Source organism: Apteryx rowi, unplaced genomic scaffold (genome assembly GCF_003343035.1).
Source record: "Apteryx rowi isolate R43461 unplaced genomic scaffold, aptRow1 scaffold_29, whole genome shotgun sequence".
Lineage (NCBI taxonomy): Eukaryota > Metazoa > Chordata > Aves > Apterygiformes > Apterygidae > Apteryx > Apteryx rowi.
The window spans coordinates 2509735-2525371 of record NW_020449307.1 but is presented as its reverse complement, the minus strand read 5'-3'; the positions used below and the strand labels follow the sequence as shown (position 1 = coordinate 2525371).

The window sequence follows — 15637 nt, the reverse complement described above, 5'->3', positions numbered from 1 at the left end:
TTTCCTCTCCTCTCCTCTCTCTTTCCTCTCCTCTCTTCATTAGATCTGTTTCTGTATGGAAAAGGTATAGAGTAGAAATGAATGGACTGAACCTGTCACTTCTGTTTCAAGCTAAATCTAGCTAAATCTAAAGATTCAAGGCACAACAAACTTTCCATGATTATAATTTCAACTTTCAAGTGTTTTTCTACACTTCTGTTTTTGAAAGAATGGAAAAGAAACTACTGTTCATTTTACTGATATATCTGAAAATGGAAGTCATTTTAGTGAGAACCTGTTCTTTCCTTACTGAATGTCTAAATCAGAGTTTGTCGAAGCCTCTGTGCTAAGTTTCTAGGTAGTTTGAACTATARCGTGTGACTGCCAGCTGTCCAGATGGAAACTGTAAATCAGGCAGCAGATGAATGTGGGATTGCCTCAGCAAAAAGTAACATTTTTCAATTGTTTTACAGATTAGGGGCCTGTCATACTTCATCTCCATCATACAATCCTAAACATTTTGTAGGGAGATACAATGAGGAGAATGAAGAATATGCAATGACTAAACATTCTTATTTAATAGGAAATTGTATCTTATTTAGATTTCATTCCAATCCAGAAAACAAACAGTTTACATTTCTTTCCCCAAGCCTTATTCTAATCCTTATTAATTCATTACATTTAGTGAACATTCAAAAATTACTCCAAATCAAARCTACCAGTTATTGTTGTATGGGATTAGAGCCACGAAGACTGAGAAGATGCTCACAGAGAATCATTTGTTGCTTCCAATAGCCTCTCACTTCACTGTCACGCAGCCAAAGAGAGTTGGTGAAAGGGCAGTTTTCTAGTGTCTTGACACCTGGCTTTCAGCGATTTACATCTACAAACAATTTCTTTCTATCAATTGAGATATCTTCAGGGGTTGGTGGCTGAAATGAAAGACTTTTTGCATTACAAGTTTGGCATTCTTGTACAATGGGTGTCACTTTTGGTGGCATTTTGTGTCTGCCATATAAACCATCTCTTCTGCAAAGAGCCACAATATCCTGCTGTTCTTTGATTAAAATAACAATTTAACAAAACTTGTGGGAATTAAATAAAAAGAAATGTCTGCATGCTTAAGCATTTTCAATAAGCTTTACAAGTCATTGCATGTAAACTTCAAAACAAACTATAAATCTTAAGTGCAGTGGGTTTATCTTTTATTTAAAGTAAAACAATGCAGTAATGTAATAATCACATTTTCTAATGTCTCATAGAACACAGTGAACCTCTTCATACCACCAACAACATATTGTCCCCATTTATTTTACTAAATAGAATCATCCTACCTGTGTGTTTATCAAATGTTAATATTAAAAACTGGAAATGATTCGTAATAGAGTTTTTTCTTTTGTTGGTGAATGTGATTTGTTCAACTAGGAAATAAAAAGTAAGCAAGTATCTCCTAATCTTTTTGTCTTCTGTTTTGCTAGACACGTACTTGTTAAGTCATTTTTTTCACATCATCAGCATCTAGACTGTTTTCTTTATTTGGTTTAGAACTATTCCCACTATTTCAAAACCAGTTTTCTATTCTGAGGCAATTAGTAGCCTGGCAGCCATCAACAGATACCACATTTTTTTTGAGTGTGAGGACTTCTAGCACTAAGCAGAAGGTCTTAATTTGAATCAATGTTTTTCTCCATTTCACTTTATATTTTATCACTGAATATCGCCACATGATTTCATCTACTACTGAAATGTCATTTCTATAACAAAATCTGCCAATTAATTTCTGTTGAATTAACATGTTCAGCATCATTCAGGAGGGAAACAAGTGTAGGCTCTGTATAAAAATTAAAAAAAAGGCTAGTTAGTTGCTGTGGTTTGTGAAGGAAGTGCACTGAAGACATGCATGAGTCAAGTCAGGAGAATGATGCTTSTTCTACGTTCTGTCCCTGAGAAAAAGATACTTGAAAAATGAGTTAGTAAGGGCTGCTGCATCTCTGATTCTCTGTGTCTGGGAGGGTGTAAGTACAGTGGGAATTGTGTGAAGGAGAGGGGCTCTGCGTTGTTGGATCTTCATGGCTTCCCTTTATCTGGTTCTCCTTCCTTGCTTTGTGCTGACAGCATTTCCCCAGGGGGAAATTCCCTTAACGCTGAGAAATCCACCGTGGGCAAAAAGACAGTATAGCTGTAGCTCCGCCACAGAAACTTGTCAGGCRTGGGAGAGGCTGTAGCATTTTCATCATACTAAGCTGGTTGACGTGCTCTCACAGAATACTATTTGCTGTATAATTCAGAGCCCTCTTAAAGTCTTTTACACCACGGCTGGATGGAAAGTGAGGATGCTATGATCCTTTCTTTGGAAAAGCAGCTCTTTGGGTTGCATCCTGTCAGATATGGCAGGGAATCTGGACTGTGCTGCTTAGCAGGGCAGCTCTACTCCGTGGAGATGAGCAGCCTGTTGATACATAGGAGATTGTTCCACACTGTAAGAGTCACTGGTGGAATTGAAGAAATTAGGTGGAATTGAAGAAATTAGAAGAGATTTAAAATTTGTTACTGTGCTACTCAGTTTTTATATTTCATTTCTCTTTGAACTTAAAAATAAAATAAAAAATCAGAACAGTCATTTAGAAAATGAAGGATACATACTTTGGATGCACAGATAAATATACAGCATACAGTATTGCCTGCTGTTATGTCAAAATAGCTTCTAAATTTAGTTAGATAGAATTAGGAAATGCAATTTTATTTTTTATTTATTTCATATCAATCTATATTTCAAAAGTTGCCTAATGTGATACTAAGAACATGTCAATAGCCACTGATTGCTTTTGGGTAGCATATGGAAGCCCATTGCAAAATATTGTAATGCAGAACGTAAGTAAGCTAATGTACTTTTGGATAGCTTATTTCTCATACCTCGTTATGAAAGTCTAGAAAAAAAATAGACTTTCCTGCCTGTATTTAGCTTTTTCATTTACAAACAGTAACTTTTCCTTTCTTCCGTCAAAGTTTCTGGTGCATTGCACATGTGCTTATGCTGCATGTGTTTCTGAACAGAGTTTTAGAGCTTGGACTCAGATCCAAACACGTGCTGCAYGTGGAAATTCTTCAAGGGCAAAGGCAACATCACTTGTCATTGATTCTGCAGAACATTTAAGGAGAAGTGACATTTACTAGGGCTTGTTTTGAAGATTTATAAATGCAATATAGATTTGGCAAGAATAGCTGCTTCAGTAACCATTGTGCTGTAACAAGTGAGCATGGGCTTTACCACCAGCAGATTCACTAGCAGTTTGTCATCCGAGTAAAAATAATATTCAATAAGCAATTTACTAGGGATGTGAGTTCACTTCTGCTTCATTTCACATGGAAAGACCTGACATCTGTTGCCTACGTAGTGTTATTAAGGACACAATGGAATGAAGACAAATTAATTGTGTAATTGTCAAAAATGCATCAAGAAACTTCTCTTGGCTAGTAAAAATAATGTAAAGAATAACAGCAGAAGGGATATATCTAGACTGTATACATGATGGTGAGTACGGTGTGAGAGCAAGTGCTAACTGAACCATAAGAATAGGAACCATAAGAATTCACCTGAATAGAACTTATTCTTTCATGGGCCTAACTCTTGTTTAAACAAAAACACTTTGCATCACTCCGGTGGCATTTGGAGATCCCATACTGAAAGCAAATATCGTTTACAACCRTTAGGATCTTCACGTGGACTATCAGAGTTGTGCAACCTGACATGAATGTGAATGATGATAAGAGTAATAATAAAATTGCATAGCGCTTCCTATTCCTGGTAGCACTACAAGGCGAGTTAGCGCGGGGGGAGTGGGGAGGGCCTCTTCTGGCTCTGTCGGTGCGGTGGTACGGRAGCTCCCGCTGAGCAGAGCTTGCTGGCGCCCGTCCTCCCAACCACGCGCTGCGACGGCCCCGCCACCGAAGGCTGCACGAAGAAGGGGGTGAAACGCGTGCTGGGAGACCGACTGCCAAAACTTCCCCAGGACCGTGGGAGCCAAGGCTCTGCTGCAGCGTGTTACCCACCCCACCCCCAGCAACCTGCTCAGTGTCCAGGAGGGTCGCGGAGAACAAGTAGCCCTGACTGCGCCGGAGTCGGTTGGGGAGGCGGGATGGCGTTGCAACGCGCTGGTGGCCATCCTTGGCKTGGTGCTTTACTAGCAGTGACATCTGGTGACTGCTGCCTGCACTGCAACCTTCCCCCCGAGTAACTGAAATTTTGCTCTGTTGGGACAATCTTGCTTAGCCTCCACTATAATGCAGATCACCGATAAATGTAAAACATCCTTCATGCACACTCACACACAAAGTCTGTAAACATCCCAGTGAACATGACAAACATGACAGATTGTTTTTTTTTAATACAGAATGGATGAGGAAAGAAAAACTTAATTATTTTTGATGACAACTCAATTTGGCATAGAAGTATCTTTGTTGTAATCTTGGAATCTTGACCAATTTTAATGTAGTCTCATCCAAATTGGATGATCTAAAATTATCTGAGAAACACTAAATACATTTATCTTTTAAAAACATAAAAGATTCAAGAGCATACCTTGGTACCATGTAGAGCAAAACGAATCAAACCTGACTGTCTGTTAAGTATAATGTAATGTACAAAAGTCTTATGTGTCTGTAAGGACAAACTTCTTTAGTTTATAGGTTTGAATCTTTGTCATTTACTTAAGTTGCCGATAGAAAGAAGCATTTTCATTCATAAATCATATAATGTAGGTAAAAGAAATCAATATAGATTCTGTATTTATATATATAAATATAGATGTAGAAGACAACGGTGAGTAGAAATAGCAAATTAACAACAAAATGTTGAAATTGCAATATCCCGTGTTTCTGTTTTACTAGCAGTAGTAAATAAAACAAGTTACCCCAGATTCTGTTATTCTTTTTGCAACAAATAATCCTGAAGAATAAAATAAAATGATTGTTTCTCTAGAAAAAAAAGAGTATTTTTCCTGTTTGCAGTTGCTAACCCTGTGCAAGATACCGTGAATAGGGGCTACCAGCTGAAAGCTAGATGTGTAAATGCATGAAGCAGGACACTTTTGATAGTTTATTCACTCATTGCTCTTTCCTTCACAAGATTTGTGCATTTGGGAGTGGTGATAGCAAATATTTTCTTGGCAGGTTGCCTTGCTGGGCTACAGATGTTGGTAACCGAACTACTAACCTCTTGGAATGAGAGAAGGGCAATTCTCTGTGTTTTCATTCTTATATTAGGAACAGCTAAGGAGGAGTGTATGGAGCTCTTGGCCACTTTTGCAGGGACATTTGCTCATCGTTTCATTACTAAGGAGCAGCAATCTGGTCAATGATACGGAGGTCTTGCTTTAAATAACAATATGCTGGTAAAATTCATGCAATAGTCTGGCTTTTTAACACTGCACCTTTTGTTGTGAATTAGCCTAAACTGCTATGGTGGCAATCAGATTGATTGCTGCAGGGTTCATCTATCATTCCTGCTGTAAACAAAGGGGTAACACTGCTGATAACTGAGGCTGCGTAACGTTTTCCAGGATTATTTATATGTGCCTAATGGAGTAGTTTATAGACAAATAGAATAACCAATATTCCCTTCTAACTACATTTATGCCTCTCTTTCAAAGAATTGATATGCAGGCTTTGTTTTGTTAACGTGGGAGAAAAATGCATGTGACATTTACCCAGGATACCCTGAGGAAGTGGAAAATAAGGCACATGAATGTTCCACCACATCAAAAGTATGGTAATAGGTAGCATGCGATAATCTAGAAATATATCACTATTTCTTAATGCTGGAAGCCACTGATCAGAAGACTTATTATCTGTACCAACACTAAGTGAAGAGAGAAGCATGAGCTATACCACCAATGTTTTCTTCTTTTGAAATGCTTTAGCACCACTGTTGTTTGAACTCTAAAGGACGTTTGCCGATTCGTATGCCACTCAGAGCTATTGATGGACAAATTTCTGGAATGAATGGTATTCCTGAAAATATATTCACTTACTTTACATTAGTCATAAGTCCTTTAACAGCAGAAATATCCTGAAGTTAAGAAACAAACAGCTCGACTGCCTGCTGCTCAGTTAAGGCTACGTTGCTGGGGCTCCCAGTGGATTCCATTTTCCCTGTGCTGTTTCTGGTTTCCGCCAGCAGGCCCAGGTCTGCAGGGCTCGGGTGCTCTCCGAGCCCATTTCGGGCCCAGGCCCAGGCTACGTCAGCGAGCACGGTCTCTGCCCAAAGACCATTTTCCGTGTTGAGCACCCTGCGTATAGCAGCTCTGTTCAGTTAATGTTAGACCTTTGTGACATGAAGTTTTTATAAATAATCTGACTATTTCAGAATATTCAGATTTTAAGTTGAATAGAGAATGCTTGGTGGAAAATGTTTAAAATAAATGGGGCAAAATTGCTCCCAAGAATGCTAGGAACATTATATTCGTTATATATATTGTAAAGGTGTATGCTTTATTTCAATGTGATTTCATCAGGGCTTCTTTTGAGGCATTTTTTTTATGTCAAGTCTTTCAGTAAATGCCATTTAAACATAGACTCTCTTGATGGTTGTAAGCAACAAATGATGCAGCTTTTTGAATGAAGCGATATATTATGAATGGGCATCAGCGGGAACTGTGCTTACAAAGACTCTCAAATTTTAGGGGCTTTTGGTTCATACCTGATTGCTCCAGGTCTTCTGCTGAAAACCTTTTAGTTCATTGACAAATTTACCCCCCAAATCAGCCAGAGATTAAACAAGTGCCAGTTTGTTAGTGGCATTGTGCTAATATCAAATCACAGCTTATAAGCATGGCGTATTTTAAGCATTCAGAGAGATTAACCCCAAAAGACAGTAAGGAAGCTAGAAAGAATCAGGAGCCAGAGTGTGTGCAGCTGACAAAGCATCAAGGTGAATCTGTGAATCAGCATTTCATGAATTGCCCCAGAATGTTATTGAAGCTCACTGAGGTATTAACTGCATGAAACAAGGGAGGGAAAATGAACATCAGGCAGGAAACCACGTCAGTCGGAGATTCTCTAACTAAATCTTTTTCATTGTAGGCTACATTAAGTCAAATAATTTCATTTTTATCCATGGACATCAGCTGAGTACATGGGCAGCTTCTGCGCTTTAGCTGATGTGGTACAATAACTTGTTACTTGGTCGTAATTGGCTTGCAGATCAGAGCCCTGAGGTGTGCAGATTAAGAATGCCTAAATTAAAAAAAAAGTCTATTATGCAAGGTACAGTAAAGTATATTGCATCCTCTATTGCAATTGTTGAAAGCACAAAACCCCAAAAGTTTACTTGCACAGGAGAACAGAAAGAAGATAATTTAAATAATCCTCAGGCTGAAAACGCTAGGCTGTCTTTCGGGGCTGCACAGACCCACTCAGTGTGCATTCTCTGTACACGGGGTGAATTCGAAATGAAAGCTGTGGAGCACTAATCAGCTTTTGGGGGAGCAATCTGACCTGCAGAAGGTTCATCTTTGCTTCAGGCAAACCGACTTGGCTGGCGTACTTTCCTGGAAAACTGCATTTCAGCCACCAAGATCTTTATAAGGCTCCTATGGGAACCCTAACTTCTGCAACCATTGTGTTTTTATTATTAATAATAGTAGCAATAACAATTATTGTTATTGTTGTTGTTATTGCTGTAGAAAGAGACTGTACAAATGTGTGCAATATATTACTCCTTCCTGGAGGAATTTATAGACCAACAGACATGACTTAGGAGAGGGAAATGGCTAAAAACACAGACTAAATACATTTATGGAAGTTGCTTCCAATCATTTAAAATTTTCAAGTATTCACCTTTGTCTGCTTTAAGCTGCATTGGTCTTGACGCGGGCTAGAGCATGGAGAGTGGGAGACCCAGTGCACTTGCTAGAGAAAATGTTTCAAGTCTGTCCAATTTGTGTGTGCTATACATGCACTGTAAATATGCTGCAGAATCTTTTCCTCTGGCTCATTTTACTGTTTCCTCCATGTGGTCGATCCACTGGTTTGTATGTAAGTTTTAACGACACACATTCAGAACCAAATGCTGAGGTGAATTTGCGATTGCAGACTTAGCTGTGCTGCCCACTTTTGCACTCCTGCATATTGACTTTGCATGTCCAATTTAAGGCACTCCTCTGACAGGCGATAATTGATTTTTCACAAACATCAATGAGAGTTCAGCAGTTACATAAAACGGGGGTGAGATCCACTATGCAGATCTGAAAGAATTCTGCTCATAGGCATTTAAAAATACATGAAGAAGCGTGGAGCTGAGATGGGTTTGCTAGAATATGTATAACAAGTATCTCCACATAATTCTCTATACTTTTTTAAGTGCCAGGATATTTCTGACCAATTCTGCCTTGTTAGAGGTGATGTTTTAATTCCCAGACTGAAATGACTTCAAAAGTCCTTTCCCAAGAACTATATTTTTCATAACAATAAGGCTGTCATCCTGCTGTTAGCATGAAATGAAATGGATAAAATAGAATGAGAATGAGAACCTGTTCATTTTATGTGCATCATTAACTACTGTTTGGACAATATCTGCATGCTTAGCATTGTAAAGCCTAGCATTACAACCAATTTCGGCATACTAAAAAGATCCTGAAAAGATGAGATGGATGAATGAAAGTTTGGAGTAGCGTAAGAGGTCCAAAAAGGAGTAATAAGATAGAGAGGGTAAGAGAAGGGAATGGAATGAAGGATATTTTAACAGAAAAGGAAACATAGTCACTCCTTATTCTGATAACCTGCAGAAGATTAATGGGATAAAGGCAGCTGTTTTACAGTGTAGAACTAAAGTCAGGAACTAAAGTCAGGCTTTTGGGGTTACATTTTGGGAGCCTGGGGATATTTCCTAATATTCTCGTAAACTCCTTGGACTGACAACACTGAGGAAATGTCTGTGTGTAACCCAGGGACAGAAGGAAGTGCAGGCTTAGAAGATGCGCCTTTACTCGCTGTATTTTAGATGTGATTATTCTTCAATAAGTATGTCAGTTTTAAACACCATGGAGAACTAAGCAAGCTAAAGATGTAACTGACCGTGAATTAAATTTAGGCTGAACTCTAATATAAAATTGTAACTGTGAAAGAAGCCCCCTTTTGCATGTCTTCCTTCCTAAAAAGCATTTTTGCAAACAGAACCATCTACTTTCAAGGTTGAGGGGCATCAGTTTGTGAAAAGGATTATATGACGTAGTGAATAGCACAGGATTTAGCTCAAGGATCTGGGAAGTCTCTTTCATGTACCCGTTTCTATTCTAGCCTTTGGAAAGTAGCCTGTTCTCGTAGGAAGTTAGATGATATATTTTGCATTATCATATTATTCTTTTATTACTGTCAGCTCCAGTGGCAGAAAAACCATATGTAACTGCACTTAGAAGCTTTCTCTTGTATAAACCAATTTTTTGCCCCCTTTTTATTTGCAACAAGAGCTGAAATAAAAGTAAAGAAACATTGCATGCTGAGTCCTGTGAGATTATTTTATAATCTCTTTAGCAAATGAGGCACTCATTCGGCTTTTGCAAAAAATAGAAATTCTGAAAAATTGAAGAGAGAAGAAGTCCCTCCACCTTCTGTTAGTACGTACTTAGAGTAAATTAAAATAAGGGCTATAAGAAGATCATGCTAGTAATTTACTTCTATGGAGATTATCGCTTTTATGTATAATAAAACAATATATGAAAATTTGAAACTGTAATCCTTAAGCAATCCTTTCATCTCTTCTCCTGAACGGAAGCTCTTTGCCTTGGGAGCATGAGCGCATTGCTGCTGGATGCAGCAACTGAAATGCCTGCATGGGATAGAGGCGCTCCCACCAGGAGCTCCCAAAGAGGGCAAAAACTCACCAAAGCAAATCGTACTCGGCACCGCTTCCGGTGAATGCAGTGGAAAAAGCAAGGAAACAACAAAAGTTCCTGAGGACTTTCTGGAGGGCATGACCACCATTCCTGTTGAAATGGGCTGAACAAGAACAGTAATGACTGCTTATAACTCCAAACTGTTCCTTCAAATACAGACGGTGTGTGAAGTTATACAGGCACTAAATTCTATAAAAAGTCTGAAATGTCTGTGCCAGATTTTCTTTCTGTCTAGAAGACCACAAAATGTTGGACAAGAGTAAAATAATTTAATTGGAGTAATTTTTCATAGAGTGCAGTGCAAGACTGTCTTGTCAGACTTTCTTCAAACTTTGTAGAAGCCTTCTGTAATTGCAATTTTCAGAGCAAATGAATATTCCAAGTCAAAGATACAGGGGAGTTAAATTTTTGTGACACAGTTTATAGTAAAAGCCAGTAGAAATCTCAACTGTGCAGGGGTGGTTTTAACTTCTCTATTATTATTTTTGTCATTAACCTGCCAGTGTGAGTTGTAATACAAAATTGCTTTTTGGAAGAAGTTCTACTTTTCTTTTATTGTAATGGGAAGCCTCAAGACTTTATCTTTTGGCTGCATTCTTAGGCAGGAAATACAGCACTTGAAAGAATGAATTTTGATATACACATAGCAGCCTCAGAATTAATACTGCAATTTTGAGTAAGCCAGTACTGAAATACGTGAACATCACTGTATGTGTCCTTGAGCTCTGAGAAGGGAGGTCCGGGACTGAGCACAAGTGCTGCTCCTCTGGAGAATGTGGACGGGCAGCCTGCAGAAAGTCATGTCCATACGCTGACCTACCTGTTGTGAAAATAGGGGAGAAAGCCAATCATTCCAATTCTGCAGACTTTCTGACAGCTAAAGTAGGCATTAACAATTTGAGACACATGGCATGAGGGATGAAACTCTCTGAGCTCTACAACTGAGAGTTTCTGGACTGAAATAAAGTAGCAGTTGAAGGTAGCTCAGAGAAAACCCTATTTTGTCATATACTGTATAAGGACAAATTGGAAAATATTACCAAAAAGTGGAAAATAATTTAATGCCATAACTGAAAAATAGTAATATATTCTGGCTTCAAGTCTGAATACTTCTGAGGCATTTTGGCCTTTGTAGGGGGACCTTCCCGACAAAGRAGGATCAGGTTTTAGTATATAGGTTTCTGCCAATATGTAATAATCTCCTGTCACATTGTATGGACTTGATATAGAAAAACATTTTGTTGCCAATATATTGATGCAGAACGAATCACTTTGGATTTCAGCTGGCACGAAAGCTGGAAGAGTCTCGGAGCGTTATCCTGTCGGACACCCGTCAGGCTCCAGTTAACCCGCTTGCAGAGCTGCGGCGCGGCCTTAGGACGCTCGCCCGTTCTGGTTGGGAAGATGGTTGAGCGCACAGGCAGGGAGATTTGCAGGCCCAAGTTTTCAGGGGGTGAGAACTGTTATTACTTTAAAGGACTTAAATTGAACCCTACTGGCTTCCACCAGAACGCCATAGCAAACTGAAAGAGCTGTTGTTTTTCTCCCTGGATCTTCACAGGAATAAAGATTATTTGGGTGAAATTCTGAATTAGAATAAGTTAAGATGGAGAAGTAGCGGATAAATGTTTTCAACAGATGTTTTCAAATGTTTCAACTAATCAAATTTACATCAGCTAAAGATGTGGTCAGGTATATTTGGACAGGCATCAAGTTTCTCTAAGATGAAAAACAGAATCAAAAACAGAGGGAAGAATGCCATTAGTTAAAGAAATTGAACAACCAAGAGAAAAAAAATGCATATTTGAATTTTGATTATTTTTTAAATAATTCAGCATAATTGGTATGGCTGCAAAGCCAATTAAACAGGTTAAAAATGAAATTGCATGATAAACGTGAAAACAACTTTGAAATTTCATTTGGAGATGGAAGCTAACATCTTTGCCAGTGCAAATATGTGAAAACTATTTTCTTCACTTTTTAGCACTGCTTGCTTTTGATTTGATTTCAATTAGTAAAATAATTATTAGATGTATGCTTTCTGTTGACACTGTCATTGCTCAATGTTAAGCATGGCAGAGACCTAGACAACACTATTTTTTAATTATCATTTTTATAACTAAGTATATAATAGTAATAATATAATAATATATAATATTATAATATAGAATAATATAGAATAGTAATAATATGTAATTGTGGTATGGAAAGAAAAGCTCCGGGGAGATCCCTAATGGCAATAACGGAAGCCCAGATTGTATCTGGAGTAATTCCATTGCTGTCGATGTGCGGCTCGGGTTTAGTTTTTAACTGACTCTACGCTGGCATTGCCTTTTCACATACATTTAGGTTAAGGAATTTTGGGAAAAGAAAAAAACCAAGGGAATTAAACCTTGGGCTGTGCCACCAAGGCTAAGTATGTGGCGTGTTCCCTCTGGGGGGGCGAGATGGTACCTCTGGCCCTTCTCACGGGGACTCGCTGCCGTCCACATTGCTCAGCTGGGAGCAATTTTGTGCCTGTTGCGGCGGTTGCGGCACTTGGGGCACCAAGGGCCGGCCAGCCTCTTCCTGAAGGATGCAGGAACAGGCAGGCGCAGGCTGGCGTGGGCCGGCCGCGGGGACTCACGCCGGGACGCAGAGCGCCCGGGCAGGGCTGCGGCGGGGACGGTTCCTCGGCGCCGCGGCGGCCCCCGGCAGCTCCGCTTCGGCGATGTGGAAGCGATGCGCGGCCCGGAGCGCCGCTGCGATCCTGCTCAGCCGGCGGGGAGGAATCACTGTAACGGGGGCGCGAGGCAGGAGCAGGCGCGAGGTGCGACGGCGGGGACGCAGGGAACAGGGAACCGCCGTACGGCGTCACGCGCGCCTTCTCCACCTCGTTTGGCTTGCAGCTGTCGGCGTGGTACTAGAGTTCTTGAATGTGTTATTTCATTGAGCTCGGTGTGGGGGAGAGATTTTTTTTGAAACTGAAACAATGCTAGGAAATGATTGGCGTAAGGTTAGCTTAGACATATTGCAGCTCCAGAGATAGCTGCATGAGAAACAGCAATATGAACTATTGGTGAAGGGGGGAGGTTTTCCTGAATTAGTTAAAATTTGCATTTTTCATCCATGTGTTGTTCAGACTCTTATTGAGTTAGGAGCAAGTGCTAGGGGATATATTCAAGAGGAGATATTCCCCTAACTCTCAGTTCTTAAGCTCCATGAACAAACATGCCCTCTTTCTTTCTTCGCTTTACTCCTTTCAGTGCCGCGGTTGTGCTCTTTTGCAGTATTAGGGACTGCGCGCTTGTAATAATTTGAAATGCATTAGGAGAAAATGTTAAAATAGTGCTGTAGAAGAAAAAAGTATACCCAAGGTACCAAAGGACACACAGTTATGACCRGTGAGAGCTGGGATTGCAAAGGTTTGTTATGTCTGGAGGCTGCTTTGTGGCCAAAAGTACTGTTTCACGGAGGCTTAAAGAACGGCACAGTTGACTATTGACACCGCGATCTGGGGCCATATATATAGCTCAGGACTGAGAGAGGTGAATTTGCTGTCTTTATGCAAGTACTGCAGGTGAATTCTTTCCTGCTTCGATTTGAACAAAACTCTTGAGAGTGCTTCTCTGTGTTTTTCTTCAAAGTTTATTTATAATCTAGTAATCTTTGGCTTTTAATAGGGCTAGGTTTGACTTAGAGTTACAGAGTGAAAATGTAGTGATTTTGGAAGCATGGTTCATAAATAAGTACTTCTACAGCTATGCTAATGATTTTTATATATATGTATTTTAGCTGAACTTTGTGGTTGCACATTCTTCTGAACTTGAATGTCATCTTAGCTTTTTTTCTCTTGTATGAATTTATTAAAAAAGTAAAAATATGTAGTGCTAGGCAACAGAGAACTGAACTTGAAAAAATATGTATGTGTGTATATATATATATATATATATAGGCACATTATATATAAACTTCCATGTAAAAATAATTTTAATAACACTATGAAGAAATAATCATATGCTTCTGGTGACTCATTTTTGTGAATTCACATAAGAACATATTCTAAGCAGCCTTAGATTGAGATTTGCAAAATGATTTGACTCCATCTACTACATGGCACATTTGAAAAGGTGAGATTTGCATTTGAAAAGGATGAATCAGATCTGAAAATATCTTGGAGATTATTCCCCCCCTCCCAGGTTTGGAACCATTTACTGTAGCCATTGACATCTAGCATGATTTTAGGTGAAGTGTTTCCTCAATAAACTTGTGTAACATTTTTATTTAAGAAAAGGAGAGGAAGGAGCACATGCCAAGTTTTTTTTTGTTTGTTTGTTTTTTTGTTAAAGCCTTCATATATACATAGGTTGGTTCTAGATTGTTTAATAATATTTTCATAAATGAAAAAAGTGAAGTCTGGGATGCAGTCCACCTAAATTTTGCCTAAGCTGGGACTTTGTTTCCTAAAACTCATCTAAATACCAGACAACAGTAAGTTTGAATACTTCCTAGGCCTGTCTAATCTTATACCTAACTTTAACTTCACGACGTGTTTCCTACTTGGGTTGAAAATTTCATAAACACTAAAATTATTTTTACTTCTGCATGCTCCAAACTGGACACATCTATTTAAACTTCTTTTTTTGAATCCAGGCTTAGGTAAACAAATAATGAACTCCACCTTAATACCCACAAAAAATCTGAAGAGCATAACCCCCTCTTTAATAGCCCATGGGATGAAGCACTTATCCACGAAGTGAGATGGTCACGTTCTGGCTTCTGCTTAGACTGACAGTGCTTAAGCTTGCAGCCCAAGGGAGTCCTGGTCCCAGCAAACCTGGTGTTGACTGCAAATCATGGCGATGTTCATAACGTGTGTACGAACTGGGAGCTGAACTAGAAACCCCCTTCCGAGGCTGATTCTCTCAACCAGATACATCTGCTTCCATCTGGGGCTAGAGAGGATTTTTCTTTAGGTGGTTTCTTACAGGAAGATATTAGCAAAATTGCCATATCTGGAACTTTAGCAATATTCATTTGAGGATTTTGTGGTGTTTTACTGCACCTAGCATAAAGGCAGAAATTCTCCACAATTATGTGATATTTAGTTATTAGATAATTACAGATAATTGCAAGGGTGAGTTCTATAAAGTAAAGTGTTACCATCTAAATTCTAGAAATCGGATAACAATTATGGTTGGAGTTATATCGTCATTCCAGGTATAATTACCATGAAATCGGCAGCRCATGTAATTAATGAATAATCACATGGAATTTGCCTTCCCAGTTACACTTCCCCCTTGTTGTAAAGTTCTTTGTCACAACATTTGAGTATAAAGATAACATAAATTGGCCTTCAGAGGTGCTACATTAAAACCCAAAATACTTCTTTCCAGTGTAGTACTCGCTACTTAATGTTCTAACTGGGTAGTTTGATGGAGGGAACGGGGGAGAGGTGGTGCACTGCGAACCGGGGAGAACTGAACTAATCACCTGCGGGAAGCTGCTTTTCAATGGATACCAGCATTTAGTTTTAAAACTCTTTGTCCTTCAATAGCTGGCTAGTGAGATAACTCTTCTCCATAGCGATCCAAAAATAACTACTTATTATGTATTAAAGCTAGTTTATACCCAGCTAAAGTTCTATTAAGAATAAGCGCTTTCAAGACCTCATCGCAACAGCTACTGTCTTCCTTCCATTTTAGGAGAAGTTTGATTAACAACRTTTCTTACAGGAGTGAAGAATCTGTAAATCGCTCTTGGATTCATAGTCAGCAAAGCTTCTTTTT

The 15637-nt window shown here is 39.1% G+C and overlaps 1 protein-coding gene across 1 annotated transcript in view; it reads left to right on the top strand.

The window, feature by feature from the left end:
* The window catches only part of PTPRN2 (protein tyrosine phosphatase, receptor type N2), a 506489-nt gene that overhangs the window by 54958 nt on the left and 435894 nt on the right, over window positions 1-15637 (top strand). The window lies entirely within an intron of this gene.